The sequence below is a fragment of the Pan troglodytes genome, chromosome 12, assembly GCF_028858775.2.
Source record: "Pan troglodytes isolate AG18354 chromosome 12, NHGRI_mPanTro3-v2.0_pri, whole genome shotgun sequence".
Lineage (NCBI taxonomy): Eukaryota > Metazoa > Chordata > Mammalia > Primates > Hominidae > Pan > Pan troglodytes.
In genome coordinates, this window is record NC_072410.2 from 60,154,329 (window position 1) to 60,172,669 (window position 18,341).

Here is an 18,341-nt window from a genome sequence, read left to right on the forward strand (position 1 = left end):
CAGGCAGAGGCTGCAATCTCGGCACTTAGGGAGGCCAAGGCAGGCGGCTGGGAGGTGGTTGTAGCGAGCTGAGATCACGCCACTGCACTCCAGCCTGGGCGCCATTGAGCACTGAGTTAACAAGACTCCGTCTGCAATCCCGGCACCTCCGGAGGCCGAGGCTGGCGGATCACTCGCGGTTAGGAGCTGGAGACCAGCCCAGCCGACACAGCGAAACCCCGTCTCCACCAAAAAAATACGAAAACCAGTCAGGCGTGGCGGCGCGCGCCTGCAATCGCAGGCACTCGGCAGGCTGAGGCAGGAGAATCGGGCAGGGAGGTTGCAGTGAGCTGAGATGGCAGCAGTACCGTCCAGCCTCGGCTCGGCATCAGAGGGAGACCGTGGAAAGAGGGGAGAGGGGAGAGGGGGGAGGGGAGAGGGGAGAGGGGGGAGGGGAGAGGGGAGAGGGGGGAGGGGAGAGGGGAGAGGGGGGAGGGGAGAGGGGAGAGGGGGGAGGGGAGAGGGGAGAGGGGAGAGGGGAGAGGGAACTCCTTCTCTCTTTACCTCTGTCACTAATGCCTAAAACTCCATTATTAAAGGCTAATTCCTTTAGAAAGTCAATATTGTTTGGTACCAGCTTTTATCAAAATCAAAGATATAAACCTCTGTAAGATGCATCACTGTTTTATATGCCACTAAGAAAGAAAAACCAAGGCCTAGTATAATAAGACATCATCAATTATAAGAAACATCCCAATTTCAGAGATACTAAAATGTGAAAAACCCGTGTCTTGGGCTATGTGAATGAAGCAATGAAGAGCATGAACCATGAAATCAAATACACCTGATGGACATCCTGCTTCTGCCATTTAATAGATGGGTTGCTTTGGGTGGGTAACTTCTCTGAATCCATACCGTCTTCCCTGTAAAATGAAAATACTAGTACACTCCTGCCTGGTTAGCAAGAATGACCTATTACCTAATTCCTAGTTACCAAGAATGAGGTATTACAAAGTGTTTAGTGCAGAACCCAGCCATTAGTTAGGGTTCCAAAATGAAAACTATTATTGCTATTAAGGAATTATCCTCTAAAGGCAATTACCATCGGGCAGAGTAGTACATTGAGTCCTTACTGCTCATGTTTCCTTACTTTCAGGGAGTTTTAAGATAAAACAGATCTCCATAGGTCCAGGTATTTCACAAGAGATTCGTTTGTAGGGAAGGAGATAATACCAAAATTGGGAAACTGCGTGGGGAGGAAAGGCCTGAGGGGTAAGGTAGAGCTGGATCTAGAAGAAGAGGTCAGAGGATACCAAAACCAAATGTTACTACTGTGTCCTTCAAATTTTGCCCAGGATTGCTTCTGGTTTCAACTTGATTCAGATGTCAAAAATGCACTCATAACCTTGATACAATATGGTAAGTGAAAGAAACCAATCACAAAATTGACATATTCTATGACACCATTTGTATGAAATACACAGAGTAGGCAAATCCATAGAGACAGAAAGTAGATTAGAGGTTTCCAGAGGCTGAGGGCAGAAGGGAATAGGGAGTGGCTGCTAAGGTTTTGGAGTGGATAAAAATATTCTAAAATTAGATTGCAATGATAGTTGTAAAATTCTTTGAATATCATTGAATTGCATGTTTTAAATGGATGAATTTTATGGTATGTGACTTATACCTCCATAAAGATGCTTTAAAAAGAGAACACATTTGTATGTTCTGTTATTTTAAAGTCTAGAACTAAAGTTTTTTCAAAAATTCCCTTTATTTTTTAAAACAATAAAACACCTGTACACATAGAAAAATAAATATATCTGATTTACACTTGTTGATAAAACTCATACAGTCCAGTTAAGGTTTTCATTTTACTTTCACCTATTACATGTAAAAATGGCCAATTTATTTATTTTTTTTTTTTGAGATGGAGTTTTGCTTTTGTCACCCAGGCTGGAGTGCAGTTGCGCAATCTTGGTTCACTGCAACCTCCATAAAAATGGCCAGTTTTAAACATAGTCTCCAACTTTGTGAGCCCCAGAGGATTCAGTCACAAGGATTTAGCTTCTATGGTGAGCAGGTATGTATTGTGCAGTGGAGACGCAAAAGAGTTTCTTATACCCGGGGTGATATTCAAAATATTTTAAAACCGTTAAATAGTTGGGCACTGACCAACCAGTATGGATGACAGCTGGAAAAGTCGCTGGAGTTTAGACAAATGGGGGATACAGGGGGAAAGCCAGGGAAGTTGAAGGGGGAGGGATTAGGAAGTGAGAGCACTTGGGAAGCTCCAATAGGGGTACATTTAATAAGTGGCACAGGGCTCTCAAGCTTGGCGTTTGTTTGGTGGGTTCAACATGTGTATCGAGAAGTGTTATTTCTGTTCGGGGTCCATCTACGCTGGCCACAGCATGATGTTTGTCCAGAACAATTGCAAGGTGTTCAGATTTTGTAACTCTAAATATCATAAAAACTTTAAAAAGAAGCGCAATCCTCGCAAAGTTGGGTGGACCAAAGCATTCTGGAAAGCAGCTGATAAAGAGCTTACAGTGGATAATTCATTTGAATTTGAAAAACGTAGAAATGAACCTATCAAATACCAGTGAGAGCTATGGAATAAAACTATTGAGGCAATAAAGAGTGTTGAAGAGATCAAACAGAAACGCCAAGCTAAATTTGTAGTGAACAGATTGAAGAAAAATAAAGCGCTACAGAAACTTCAAAGAAGTCAAGCAAAACATCCATCTTATCCTAGCCCCTCTTGCAGGCAAAGGAAAGCAGTTGTAAGAGAAAATGGTACAGCAGTTACAAGAGGATGTGGACATGGAAGATGCTTCTTAAAAAAAAAATCTCTGTAACCATTTCTTTTATGTACATTTGAAAATGCCCTCTGGAGACATGGAACTAGTAAATTATTACTTTACTTTTTACATAAGGTCACTTAAATGAAAAGTGATTAAAATATATCTTTCCTACATTGCCATCTACGAAACGTCACATATTACGGACATTAGATTGCATCTCAGTGTTAAATCTTCACTGATAGATGTACTTATGTAAATCATGAAAATTCTACTTATAACTATAGAAGTGAATTGTGGACATAAAATGGTTATGCCATTTGGATAATGGCACTAGGCAGCATTTGTATAATAACTAATGGCAAAAATTCATGGCCAGTGATGTATAAAATAAAATATTCTTTGCAGTAAAATATTCCCTTTATTAATGTTATAGAAGTGGGGGATACAACAAGGAAATAACAATTTGTATGACAGTGTCAAATATTATTTTAATTTTAGTATTTCCTGTTTTGGTTTATTTGTATCTTAGAAGAGCATAATGACATTGTTGGATGAAGCCTAATTATGCTGGACTGTTTTGACCTGGTTTAACCCTTCTGATAGGTAGCTGTGGATGTTGGGGATGAGAACTGAATAATCTTTGCCTGGAGTGACACTACACTCTAGAATTTCCACTTTGGAGAATACTCAGTTCTAACTTGTGATTCGTGATAGAACAAACTTTATTTTTCTAGCCTAGCAATGATCTAGAAGTGGAGGAATCCCAGCACCTTTTAAAAGTTATTATGTGGTTTTCTTTTAAAAAGCTCCTGTTTTTGGAAAGTAGAATTTATGGGTACAACATCTGTTCACTATTTGCACATAAAGCCATTTAAAAGGTTTTTTAAAAAAGTGGCACAGTTTTCACTATTTAAGCAGCTGGTTAGAGCTCTTCTGGGGCATATCTGTCCACTGTATCTCCTGTGTTCCATCAGAATGCACACCTGACTTTCCAAATGTGGCCTTAAAATCTTAGAAGTTCAGAGATTATCTACTCTATTCCTGACATTTTACAGATGAAGAAACCAAGGTTGAGGAAAGGTGAGTGGTTTGCTCAAGATGCATGAATAATGAGAGTCGGAATGAGTTCCCACATCTCCAAATCTCAATCCAGGTCAGTTGAGATGGGCAAAACATCCTCATACCAAATTAACTTGCCCACTCATCATTTTTGTGCCACTCCCAAATCAGAGCTGCAATTTACTTTCTACTTGTGTAAATAGAAAAAGTGTATATATTCTTCATGAGAGCAAAAGACCTTGGATATGGAAAACAAAAGGGCAGTGGGTCCAGACTTCAGGGTAATTATTTGTAACTTATGTTAATGGAAAGCATGAGGGTGCACACGTAGCACATCTCAACAGAATCCATGCATCGTTGGAAAAGCAAATTTGAAGATAATAAATCAAAGGCATTTAAAGTAAAATATGCTGGCATGCAATCTCATTTTGTAGCTTTTTTCTTCCTAGTTATCAAAAAGAAAAGATCATGAAAGAAACAAAAAAAGATAGAAGAAAAGGATTCTGTTCACCTTATAGCTTATTTAGAAAACTGCCAATAAAATGATGCAGGGGGACGTTTTGGGTGCTTCAGGTTTGGTGTGTATTGAGGGAAAAATGAGAATATTCATTCATTCATATTTTCATAATAACTACTGATATTTGAATGGCCATTTACAGTTTTAAGTGTTTTCCTAAACACTTGGTAGAAGAATATTGGCATGGGAAATATTTTGCAGTATATTATTGCTAAGTAGAAATGCAGGCTACAAAAATAGTATGCACATTCAAGATGCTATTTTTGTTTAAAAAGAAGTGTATTTGTGTGTGTATGTGTGTGTGTGTGCACACACCCATACATATAAAATAATTGAGAAGACATTGAAATACTATCTGTTCTCCTTGATTGGTAAGATTATGGGTTCTTCTTTGGCATTTTTCTTAGCATTTTTCTGCTTTGTAAGTTGCTTGCATTGAACATATATTACTTTCATCATGAGAAAAAAATGGAAAAGTGCTTTCATCTGCATTTTTCTTCACTGGAACTTTTAACAACCACGTGAGGTACAACACCTCTCTTTATAGAAGATGATATTGAGGTTCAGAAGAACTGAGTGACCTACTATTTGGCAAGTAGCAAGTATTAGAGCTTGGGTTTTCATCTAGGCCATCTAATTCTAAATCTTACACTTTTTCCTCTACATTATGATACTCAATTCTCAGAGCTGGTTTATGTGGCAGCTCACTGTAGCATGTTCAGGGCTATCTTCATGTTGTCCTTGCAATAGAGCATCATCCATTCATTTGTACCTGTTGATCATTTTGTAGAAACCAATTTTCCAGTTAAAATGGTTGCTGTTCTGGATGTTTCACCAATGACTTGAAGCAGTTAAGCTTCCACAACAAATTCCCTTAGCTTTATTCATTTGAATAGCTATTATTTCAAAGTAGTGTACTATGTAACACTCTCAAACCTTAAAAGCTTCCTGGATGCTCTCTTGGACTCTGTCATCTTTCTCCATATCCAATTTCTACTCCTATCAGTTTTTCAAGGTATGTGTTTTTCTGTGACCTTTTTCTTTTCTTTCTTTTTTTTTAATGTGACCTTTTTCTTAAAAGCTACTTCTTGCTTGCTAATAGGCCCTGTTCCACTGTGAAAAAGCAAAGAGAATCACGAGGGAAGTAGAGCAATGGAGCTAAATGTGACCACAAGCTCTGCTGGAAGCTCTGAAAATCTAATCCATTATCCCATTACTTCACAGATGAGCTCAGAAAGCTGCTGCTGTTGATTCTCCGGCCATGGAAAGAGTTCTCAGTCAAATGAAAGTCTCTGCCTTGGGATTTATTAAACACTTTTATTCTTTGACTTTTCACACAAATTTTGCAGCATCAGGTAAATATTCTCAATATCAACAATGTTTACAACAGAAAGTTTAAGAGTTGAGGGCCTTATAACCATTTTGTGAGGTACATAGAGAAGTTCTGAGTGTGTTAGGCCATTCTTGCGTTGCTATAAAGAAATATCTGAGAGTGGACAATTTATAAAGAAAAGAGGTTTAATTGCTCACAGTTCTACAGGCTGTACAGGAAGCATGGTGCTGGCATCGACTCGACTTCTAGAGAGGCCACAGGAAGCTTACAATCATGGTGGAAGGTGAAGGGGGAGCAGCCATGTCACATGGCCAGAGCAAGAGCAAAAGGAAGAGTAGGGGAGTGCCGCACACTTTTAAATGACCAGATATCTTGCGAACCCATTCACTATCATGAAGACAGAACCAAGCCATGAGGAATCCACCCCCATGACCCAAATACCTCCCACCAGGCCCCACCTCCAGCACTGGGAATTAGAATTCAACATGAGAGTTGGGCAGGGACAAATATCCAAACTACATCACTGAGTTAAGGCCAGTCTTTTGGACTTTGTGTACCTTTGGCTGGTAAAACTCTACCTTTATCCTTCAGAGCTGAGCCGTATTGTCCTAGGCCCCAAGACAATGGTTTCTAGGTGTTTGTTCTTTCTTTCTGCTTTTTAAAAATAATGCATATCTTCAGCCAGAGGAGAGGTTGCTGATTTTTAAGTAATGGGACCCAGATGTTCCTGGGCCTCATAGGCAGCCCTGTCCTGGGGTCACAAGCACCTTGAAGTGGGACTTAACGCTTCAATTTGTTCTTGTACTTCTCACCAAGAACAAACTCATTTTCCTTCAAAATAGTGATAAGAAATATAGACATTATTGTAGGTTTTATGGAGAAAGGCATGAAAGGATTATATGGAGCACCACATAGCAAATTTTAATAAAAATTCCTGTTTAACATCTGGGGTCTCCTCAGAAAGTTCCCCTTAGCCACTTTCCCACCCTTCAATCTTGCCACACAAAGGCTCCACATTTTCCCTGGTTCTTCTGGATCTCATTCATTTTCCATTCACCCTGACTCACCCCTGCCTACCTCCTACAATAAATGAATAAACAGGATTTTTCTAATGCAGAACAATTTGGTGAACTCTCTTAACCCTGCATCCTCATACCCATCACTCTGTTCAGCAAAGAACCTCCTTTGGAGGCAGCTGGGTATTGTAAATTGCAGGTAATTTTTCTCTGTCACAAACAATTTTTTCCCTTGTCACTGTAGTGTTGGTGTAGCATGCCAAATTTTCAAACTGTAGGTCCAAATTCCAAGGAGCTTTTCTTCAAGGGTAGATTATCAAAAGTTTGCATCTTTCTTTAGCAGAGCTGTTTCATAGAGACGTAGAGAGAGAGAGCCTGAGATGGGAGAAAACTAAGGAATTTAAGGCAAAGAAAAGAGAAACTAAAATTTATTAGGCACTGTGCTAATGAATTTCCTTACATACATTATTTCATGGCATTTTTACAACCATATTTTACAGAGATGGAAACTGGGGGCTTAGAGAAATTAAAATAAATTTGCAAAGTCTCATTGCCAGTAAGAGGTGCAGCTGGGATTCTAAAGCCAAGTCCATCGGCTCCAAAGTGTGAGGTCTTTCCTTATGTGCCATCACCTTCCACAGGCTTGGGATTTCCAATATTTACAGAACTACCTCCTCTACCATCCCATCAAACTTCTTGGCAGCTCAGCTTTGCATCTGTCCACAGAAAGCCATTTCTCTTCTTACACGAACCTGGCCCAGGGACAGCTGGATTTAATGGTCTTGCCTGGCTCAGTCTTTCCCTGTTCCATTGCCAGTCCTATCCCAGCAGCCACAAAGATTCCTAACATCTCATGGGAAGGTCAAGGTATTGGCACTAGTGGGACTGGGATAGTAGATGAGCTTGACTGCTGCAGTGGAAAGGACCTTGGAGCAAGATTGAGGTTAGGCAGAATTTCATAACAACCATAGGATAAATCAGTGTGTATGCCTCCTTGATCTCTTTGGAAACAAATTTTTGCACATAGTGCAGTGAAACAGGGAAGACAAGAATTCATATTTAGAGACTGGTTCTCACAATGTTTCTCAAACATACAAAAGTACCTTTTTTTCTTAATTTTATGTATTAATGGTTTAGCAACTTGACATGAACAGAGTTAGTCTTGTAATATAAAATAAGACAGAACATATTTTAGTTTCCTCTGTCATCCCCAAGATGTATTATTTTTATACACACAGGGCAGGCTGCATGTGGATTTACTTCAGCTGCCCACTTGGTGCCTGAAGTATCATTGTTCAACTTACTTAATTTCTTTCTACTCTAGTTTCTTTGACTAAAAAGGAAGAGGGTAGACTGGATAATTCCCGGGTTCCCTTCCAGCTATGTAGTTTATAGAGTGTTGGACATCTGCAAAGAGCCATGTACCTTGTGAAAAACACTATCCCATCATACTGGGTAGAATCTCAAACTGAACATATTTAGCAGCAATCATAACTCAATAGATGTTTGTAGAATAAATGAATTTTTAAATGTGTTACTGCTTTGAATTAACAGCAATATCAATATCCCATGCCTACTTTATTTGTATGCAATGTAAGCTAACTACTGAATTTTTAAAAAAGTATTCTAGTTCTGTTCTCTTTTTAAACTTACCTTTAAGCAGTGGAACACTTTTTTCAAATGAAATTCAGATTAGAGATCAACTTATATAAAATGGATAAAAATAGAGTATCTCATATTGAAACTGGAGTGGGGAGCCCCTTCCACTCACCCCTGTTGATCCTGAGAGACTTCCAAGGAACTCATTGGAACACTCAGAGCTTAGTGTGAAAAATCATCAATCCAGCCTATCCCACTACAACCAGGTGGAAATATCCGCGTCACTTGAGACTTTTGTTTTTGAAATCTTCTGAGATGAGTCCACTAGTAGGAAGAGGTGCTTACCTAAATAAACAAAAAGTCTAACATGAGACCATCAGGTAACTATGTTTGCCTTCCTGGTGAGGTTTTTCTAACATGGATGAGGGAATAAAATACTCTTGCAAAGATTTAGAGCCTCAAGATACTTCAGGCATAGATGAAACACATTTTACCATGAACCTGGACATCTGAGAGGTGGTTCAGAGCAAGTAAAAGCATAAGAGGATTTATCCTGATGCTGTCTTTGGTTGGAGCCTGAAGTCAATTACACATATAAAGTTCTAATCCTCACACAGTTGTGCTTTTCCTTATGCTGCTGATACTCAGCACCAAAGTCTAGGATTTTTTTCATGAGAAAATTTTTCTCATGAATAGTGTTTTCTGCCAAAGGGAACAAACTTGCTCCAAACAGAACAGCATTACAAAAAGCACAAGAAAGACATTTGTCAATAGGAAATCACACAATGAAATGTCTGTTGAGTGGATGACCCACAGTTGGAAGTAGTTGATAGGAAAGTACAGTCAAGGGCCCACACAATACACTGGGTGAGGCTGTGGCACATGCTATTATCAGAGGGCCATGAACACTTAATCTACCAGGGGATGACTTAGCTTAAATCCAGCAAGTGATAATTTTCTTTATATTTCTTGGGGAAAATGGGAATACTTTTATGTTCATAAATACTGTTTGACTGTAGGCCAAGTTTTAAGTATGGTTAAAATTCTGAGAATATTAATGACTATCTGATGGGGAAGGATGGAACAACCTCTATTAGACAACAGCATGATTGAAATTTTATTTTTTTTCATTGACTATAACATTAAGAATGCATCAAGGAAAACAGCCTAACTAATAATGGTTAAATTTAGGAGCTAGGGCCATTGGGAAGAGGCTACATGTACCTCTGCTTATGTTTAGTACATTGCTGGCAGTCAATACACTTAACATAATTTTACTATATAAATTGATTATTTACAGAGACAGATGAGGCAAATAGTTCATTTTTGTAACAGTAAATTCAGGATATAAGTACTTCAGAGATGGTCAATTCAGTTCCTAGCTCAAGAGCTTATACTCTAGCTTTTAGTCTCGGAAACAGGCAAGTAAATGAAGAATTGGAGAAAGCATGATGTGTGTAAGTACAAGGAGAGCAGAGGAAAGAAACACCTTAATCCAGCAAGGGTGATCTGGGGAGGCTTCCAGAGGAGATGACACCTGGGCTGAATCTTGAAGGATAAATAAGATAGAAAGGAGGGAAAGGAGGAAAAGGGCAGTGGGAATGGGAGGAGGAGGTCTAGATGAAGAAGGCAGCAGGTACAAAAAGAAAAACACATTGCTTATTTAATAGTGCCGTGTGGTTGGAATATAGTGTTTGTGTGGGGATAGGAAGAGATTTGGCTAGAAAAGTAGGCATGAAGGACATGTAAGTGTCAAACTAAGGAGTATGAGCATCAGTTATTAAGGCTACCCGCAGCCATTAAGGAATTTAAGCAGAGAAATAATATGATCAGATAAGCATGTTAGAAACAATTCATTAGTAGCAGTATGATGTCAAAGTATAATTTCCAAAGAGTTTAAAAACATGAGTCACATATTAATAGAGAATGGACACTGGTCAACAGGCTCCTGCCACTGCAGGTGGGGGGATGCATGCTGCCCACACGATAGGTACCCCCCCCAGCTGATTCCCTACCCTCCATCACACCATGAAGGCAGGTGGTCAACTTCGGCCCTGGGCCCACCAAGGTGCTGAGCTCAGTGTTGTTAGAGATAGAACAATAATTATTAGACCACAAAGGAATTGGCATTAGTGTTCTTGAAATGAACAACAGGCCATCCGATTTCACTAAAATTATTAATACCACAGAGAATCTGGTATGGGAATTGTTAGCCATTCCAAACAACTACTGTACAAGGTCATTTTTGTGCAAGAAGGTGGGTCTGGCCAGTTCAGTGCTGTCCCCTTAAACCCAAAGTGCCTGAAAGCAGGAAGGTGTGCCAACTATGTGGTGACAGGAGCTTGGTCAGCTAAAGCTGCAGAAGCATCCAAGAAGTTTGAGATCGTGAATATCAGCTACCCTAAACTTGGGAGTTATATGAAAATTCCAGATTCAACACCTGGAACCTCACCCTTACAGCTTCTATGTGTAATGTTGCACAAATGACTGGCACAGAGTGGCGTCTGACTTTATATCTGATCTCAGGAAGCACTACTGGTTTGCCACATATCCTCAAACTTTCTATCGAAGGCAGTGGATGCTTCCAGGTTTGGTGTGATTTTTGCTGGTGCCCAGAAGCATGTTGGTTGTTTTGGGATGACAGTAGTGATCATCTGCAATGACTGCTGGGGTCACCCTCAGATAATGGCCCTCCATCCTGGAATACAAAGTGCATGTTGGAAACAACTTCTTGTACAACATGCGACAGTATTTCAGCAACTATGTCATGGGCTTGTTCCTGGTGTAGATTAAGAATGATGGCACTGCAGCAGTGATGGAGAAGCTTAGCTCCATCAAATCTAAAATAATAATTTATGATATTTTTAATAATTCTTAAGGATTCTATGAACATCCAGTAGAGCCTCATAATATTCCATTATGAGAAAGATGGATAGTCCATTCCATACTGGCAATGTCAAAGGAGATGGTGCTTTAGAAAAAAAAGATTTCTTGAAAAAGCTCTTGAACTCAATATGCTCTCCTTGGAAGAGCACAGATCTCCTCTCTGTACAGTACCATCAAGAGTGAAGATGTTCAGAAGCTGGCAGCCCTCATAAAAAGTATTTTGGAGATGAACCAGCAATGAATACATCCTAACCAATATATATTCTGCCCTTGAACAATGTACAAAATTAAAAGTAACTTGGGAATAGGTATGAAAACTTAAACATGCTATTTTTCTCGAATGAATGTGCTTATGATAGATTCTTTTTTCAGAGAACAGCAAAATATCACTAGTTTGGGAAAGTCGGTGGAAATTAACAGCCACCTTAATTCCAACTTGAACTGGAAGAATTTTCAAATCTTCCTGTTGCTTGTCTAACGAATTCCAGCTTAGTTTGTCTTTGCTGCTACTTTTTCTAGCTAGGTCTCAGTATTCAAACTTGCCTATTGACTTAATTATGCAAGTTACAGTTAATTGTGTCTGGAGGCACAGGAACACACAGCTTAGTTAATGGGTGGGGCCCTCTAGGTGTGAATCTAGATTCTAGATTCTAGATAGCAGTGGAGTCTCCTGGGTTCTTCAGCTAATAATTAAGATCAAATTGACCATTTCGTGAGTATTTAAGAGTTTCAGGCAAAAGGTCAAACTGTTGATATTTCTTTATACAGTTATATGCATAAAGAGATAAAAGTGACATACTGTATGTTTATATAGCAGGGTATGTTTCAATGCCATATAGTTTATGTTTCTATGCATTTTTTTCTTTCTTTTTTTTTTGAGACAGAGTCCCGCTCTGTTGCCAGGCTGGAGTGCAGTGGTGCAATCTCAGCTCACTGCAACCTCTACCTCCCAGGTTCAAGTGATTCTCCTGCCTCAGCCTCCCGAGTAGCTGGGATTACAGGTGCACACCACCACACTCAGCTGATTTTTTGTATTTTTAGTAGAGACAGGGTTTCACTGTGTGAGCCAGGATGGTCTCAATCTCCTGACCTCATGATCCGCCTGCCTCAGCCTCCCAAAGTGCTGGGATTACAGGTGTGAGCCACTGCACCCGGCCTATGCATTTATTTTCTAATAATACTCAGTAATATATCTAGAGACTTTCAGAAATGTGTTAGAATCCTTGACCTTGCACATTACAGCACTACATTAGCAACAGTTGTTCTCCTCTTCTGCATCCCCCACCCCCCTTTTTAAGCTGCTTCACACAAAAGATCTAGTTCCATGATTCACTTTTATTTTCCTTTCAATAGCGAAGAGAAAATTGATTGGTTGACTTGTTCTTTGTTTTTTAAGTGTGCCATTAATCTAAAAATCACTGTTAAACTCCAGTATCCTTTGTTTACTTGACTGTTTTCTTTGTGGTGGCCAGAGTAGTACTGTGAGTTCTGGAAGATTTTTGCTTAAAAGTCTTTTCCTTTATTGTTTATCTATTGTCAATATTTTATGTAGAACATGTGAAGAACATGAAAGTCCCAGAACATCTTTAAAAGAAAATACAACAGATGAATGGATAAAAAAAAAAAAAGTATACATACACAATGGAATACTATTCAGCCTTTAAAAAGCAGGAAATTCTGTCATTTGTGACAACATGGATGAACCTAGAGGACATTATGCTAAGGGAAATAAGCCAAGCACAGAAAAAAAAAAAAGTACTGCATGATCTCACTTACGTGCAAAATCTTAAAAAGGTGAATTCCAAAGAAGTAGAGAGTAGAATGGTGGAGATAAGGGCAGAGGAGAAAAGTGAAGCCTTTGGCCAAAGGGTATAAAGTCTCAGTTAGAGAGGAGGAATGGATTCTGGTGACCTACTGCATAGCATGATGACTATAGTTAATAACAATGTATCATATCTTTCAAAATAGCTAAAAGAGTGGATTTTGTCATTTCTCATCACAAAGAAATGAAAAGCATTTGCAGTGATGGATACGTTCATTAGCCTGATTTGGTCATTCCATAGTACAAACATGTATCAAAACATCACATTGTATCCCATAAAAATACACAATTATTATTCATCAATTAAGAATAAAACTTTTTAAAAATGGAGAATTGTCAAAGATTTTATTGAATTCATTAAATAGTGCAGAAACTAGTAATTTGGTTAAGCTGGTGCTAAGAGACTTAAGGAATGGGTGTTTATATACACCATCAAGAGAGGACCCAATGTCAGCTTTTAATTTTTTTTAAGTTAGTGACAGATCTGGTGGCTAGTGTTAGAGCAGTAAAACATTGGGAAGACTACACAGTGAGTAGTACCGTGTACACTGCTCAGGTGATGGGTGCACCAAAATCTCAGAAATCACCATTAAAGAACTTTTCCATACAACGAAACACCACCTGTTCTTGCAAAACTATTGAAATAAAAATAAAATAAACAAAATAAATAAAACATTGGGATTACCTCTTCTATCCGAAAAAAACTTTGCATCTCTACCATGCAAAAATCTACAAGTTAACATGTAACTAACTGCCTAGTGTGAGCCCTTAATTTATAAATTCCAATAATAACAACAGTAATAACTTCAATGGAGATACATTAACAATTTTAAATTGTTATTGAGTAGATCTATTTAATAATGCTTCAGCACCACATTGAAAGGACCTACCTACTGTACTGTCTTGGCCTTATTTCTAAGTGTTGTACACGTATTCTTAACTGTGGAATGCAGCAAGAATAAGACAGGCCAGGGGCAGTGGCTCACACCTGTAATCCCAGCACTTTGGAAGGTCGAGTTGGATGGATCACTTGAGGTCAGGAATTCAAGACCAGCCTGGTCAACATGGTGAAACCCTGTCTCCACTAAAAATACAAAAACTAGCCAGGAGTTATGGTGTGCACCTGTAATCCCAGCTACTTGGGAGACTGAGGCAGGAGAATCACTTGAACCCAGGAGGCAGACGTTGCCATGAGCCGAGATGGCGCCATTGCTGCACTGCAGCCTGGGTGACAGATTGAGACTCTGTCTGAAAAAAAGAAAAAAAAAGAAGACAGAAGCAGGAAGACCAGTTAAAAGTCACTGTAATAATTTTAGGGAGAGATGGCAGATGGCAAGAGTGTGAAGGCAATAGAAGTGGGATGGAGAGGTAGAGAAGGAGATGAATTTGAGCAATTTGAAGAGAGTAGAATGAATATGATTTAGCTATTGATGGAATGTGGATGCTCACAGAAAGGAGATCCAGGAATGATTCTCAGGTATTTGGCTTGGGTGACTGAACAAAGGTATCATTCTTCCAGGCCGGACTGGAGAAGGGGAGTAGTTCTGGGGATAAAGGTAGGGGGAAATGATGAGATTAGTCTACAGAGTGTTGATATGAAGGGATGATCAGCCTAGAAAAGGGATTTCCAACATGTGGGTCTGGTCTCAGAAGGGAGACCAGACTGGAGACACAGGAGAGTTATTTACATACAGGTAGTATAGGGCACGTGTACATTTAGCTTATGCAAATCCAAGTACACATCTTTGTTTTTGTCAAAACAAAGAAATAATATAGGGAGAAAGAAAATCAATAGTTAAAATGATGTGATGATTTTTTCCCACCATTCCTCTCAGTGTCTGTCCCCAAATGAACATGAGAAGAGAGGCAGGTTTCAGATTCCCTGGGCTGAACATCTCCCTATGCTGGGTGTTGGTCTCGTGCTTAAAGATGCTGTGCCAAGCCGAGCTCAGTGGTTCTGCAGTCCCAGCTACACAAGAGGTTGAGGTGGGAGGACTGCTTGAGCCCAGGAGTTCAAGGCTGCAGGGCGCTATGATTACTCCTGTGAATAGCCACTGCACTCCAGCCTGGGCAACATAATGAGACTCTGTCTCTAAAAATTATCATAATAATAATAATGATGCTGATACTGTGCTTGTTTTTCCCCTTAAAATTCCATGGTTCTAAACCTAAGTCAAGTCATGTAACCTGGTGCTTAGCTGAAGTTCAATACTTTCTTCTAACACTGGAGGAAAACTGTGCAGACTTATTAGGAGAAAGTGCTATTCTGTGTCCATGGGCTATTCAAAGGATTTCCAAGGGTAGATTATATTATACTTCGCCCCCTTGACTTTACAACCTTCCTGTCCATCCCCACTCCCAAAACCCTCTGTCTCAAAATTTGATCCCAATATAGCTAATGCCAAGTATTTCAGCAACGTCATCTAAACAACCTGGAAAAAGTGAAGAGGATAGAGAGTCTACGACGCAACTTCAGAGAACACCACATCTAAGGAGGGCCTGGAGGACCAAAGTCCTTAAAGGAATCTGTAGAGAATTATCCAGTGAGGTAGGAGGAAGGAACCTCAGAAGAAGAAGGAAGTTAAAAGAGGAGTTTTGAGAACCGTTTGGTCTATAACTTCAAATAACAGTTGGGTAAGATAAAGGCAGACAAATATTCAGACTTGGCAATAAGGAACTATTGACCTTAGCCCCAGATATTACATCAAGCTAGTGGTGTAGACACCAACTGTAGTCAGCTAAGGAATGAGTAAGAAAAAAGAGACAAGCATAAGTTTTTTCCCCAGTAACTATAACGGGAAGGAGACAAATGGGTAATTTGAGGAGGCCCACTGCATGTGGATGCTCAGGTGTGTAATGGTCAGTCCTAGGGGATTTTATTCACTGTGTTGATTCTGTGAATGCTGCCTGCTGGGACATGCAGTTCACAACAGGAGGGATAGCCTAATTTTAAGAGGGACACTGAGTTAAGGAAAAGCTGTTTGTTCATTTGTTTAGTAGTAAGTAAGATTTAACTTGATTGTATACTGGTAGGAAAAAGTTAGAGAGGAGGAAGTTGTAGAGGTATGTGTGTGCATATGTGTACATGAGAGAGAGAGGAAGAGGGAGAGAATGGTTGAGAGCATGAGGTTTCTGAATAGAAGGGGTTTGATCAACACACACTGGAGTATTTAATCATGAATAGAATGAAGAACACTAATTACAGTGAAATGGGAAGAAAGCAAGGGAGAAGACAATTTGATGGTAAAGAGTGGGGATTTATCAGGAAGGGGTGTGTGTGTGTGTGTGTGTGTGTGTAATAGTAATATTAGTAGTGGGAAGAGGGGGAGGAAAACTGATTTACTGTGAGTAAAGGGGAGAAAGGAATGACTTAATGGGGAAGAGAGCTTCAAGTTTGAAACAGCCACTGAAGATAATGAAGGAGGAGATTATTGAGCATGCAAAAAGATTATAGTGGTATTGAGGGTCCCCTCATATAGGAGAGACCAGGATTTTGTAGTGGAAACAACCCTTGGCAAAGCTTAAAAACAAATCCTGAACTAATAACAAGGAGTAAATGAAGGAAATAATTCATTTAAGCATTCTTTGCATTTTAAGAAAAGATGAGTAGGGTTAGTAATCTACTGAAGAGAGAGAATAATCAGAATTATTCATTAAGTATATCCATAAGCAGACAATTTAACAGTCAACCACAAAAGTGAAATAGCTAAGTAAAGGAAGCAATATTATATAGACATCATTTTTTTGTTTTTATGATGTCACTTAAATTAGGACAAAAATTTCAAAAGAAAAGCCATTAAGGTAAATGCAAATGTATATAGTTCCTAAATGATGGAGATGTTATGGAACAGGGTCCCCCTAGACTTCTTCATTACCCTACATTTAATAAGCCCTTTATTTTACACAGAAATTCACTTTTAAAACAGATTATAGAACATTATAGTTTGGAATATAACACCTTGGATTGGTATTATAGATGGTGTTAGATGCTTTGGGTCCAAGGGGGCAGGATTTTCTAAATGAGTTCAGATTTCATATTGTGGATAACCAATATGACATGCTTTGACAAACTGAGTTACAAATATGGCCACATCTCTTGCCCAAAACTTCTCTCAACTTTCTCCTGGTTCATGAATCCATTATTAATTTAGAAACATTTATTATATTCCTCTAGGTACCACAGTTCCCTTCTGATCTCTCTAACTACTCATTCTGTGCCTTCTTTGCTAGCTCCACTTCCTCTACTTGTGTCTCTTATTTTAGAAAGAAGTTTTTATTAAATATTGAGTAGATATAAAACAACATTTCTAAGATACAGATAATGAATGAAGAATGCAAAAACATCCAAGTATCCACTGCTGCCCCTAGGGTGTGTGGGGCCACAAGTAAATATTTTTTTGTGAGGTCCCTGTCTACATGAACAATTTGATGTTAAAATTGCCCTACAAAATTTATGGGCCAATGTGAGGAATGGTGATTTATGCATGAAGATTTAAAGTAACTAATAGAAAAGACATTCTTTGTTTATTGTTCAATCGGCACAGATGAAGATTCTTCCTAGAGTCCAGGCACCATCTCTTCTTACTCAGATTCAGGAACCATCTCTTCAAGTTCCTTATTGAAAGAACTGTTCCTGGTTAATTTCATATCTTTCACATCAGAAAAAAAGTTGCACTGCTTTTAATTCTCACAATGTCACGGCTCTTTAAACCTGCTTGTATTTAAACAATGTAGATCTTCTTACCTCTGAAATTCCCTGATTATAATTTATTTAATACCGATGATATCATTACTCATGACTCTGTCTCATGCATTATGCTGCAGGCCTGCCAAACACTCAAAGATTGTTCTGGGCTACAGTTCACATACAGGAAAATGTGAACTGTAATTTGTTTTCCAATCATGTTAAATTTACTGATAGGAAATGTATGGTGAAAACTTAGAAAATATCTTCCAATTTAATCTCTCATTTTCTGTGATTCCTGCATTCCTACAATGTGATCTCTTTCTATCTTGACCACACCTCTACCTTCCAAACCCCACCACCAGCAGGGAGGATAAGTCGGGGGCCAGGGCAGAGACCGAAAATCGGTCCCATTTGCACAAAAAGGTCAGATCCTTGTCCCGAAAGGCTTAAGATAGACCTGAGAGACCATGATGTTATTTATAGGAAAGGCCCATTGGCATTGAGGAGCAACAGCCTCTAAATCCCTCAAGGAGTCAGGCAAGGCCACCCACAGGGATGGTCTGACATGTGGCCTAGAGCCTGCGGACCATCCTGGGTGCCAGTGAGGGGTGGGATGTGCATAGGGTACAGGATGCTCAC

At 39.3% G+C, this 18,341-nt stretch overlaps 1 long non-coding RNA gene and 1 pseudogene across 3 annotated transcripts in view; one reads left to right on the plus strand and one right to left on the minus strand.

Moving 5' to 3' along the window:
• The first annotated feature begins 2,329 nt into the window (after positions 1 to 2,329).
• On the plus strand, positions 2,330 to 3,195 carry LOC107973479 (probable ribosome biogenesis protein RLP24; annotated as a pseudogene).
• A 2,462-nt stretch (positions 3,196 to 5,657) lies between these two features.
• LOC129143225 (uncharacterized) overlaps positions 5,658 to 18,341 on the minus strand; it is a 91,461-nt gene continuing 78,777 nt past the window's right edge. For all 3 annotated transcript variants that reach the window (XR_008546409.2, XR_010149494.1, XR_010149495.1), the window contains exons 3-4: positions 8,480 to 8,652; positions 5,658 to 7,053 (exon numbers count right to left, since the gene is read on the minus strand). This is a non-coding gene — a long non-coding RNA (uncharacterized LOC129143225). The remainder of the gene's footprint in view (positions 7,054 to 8,479; positions 8,653 to 18,341) is intronic.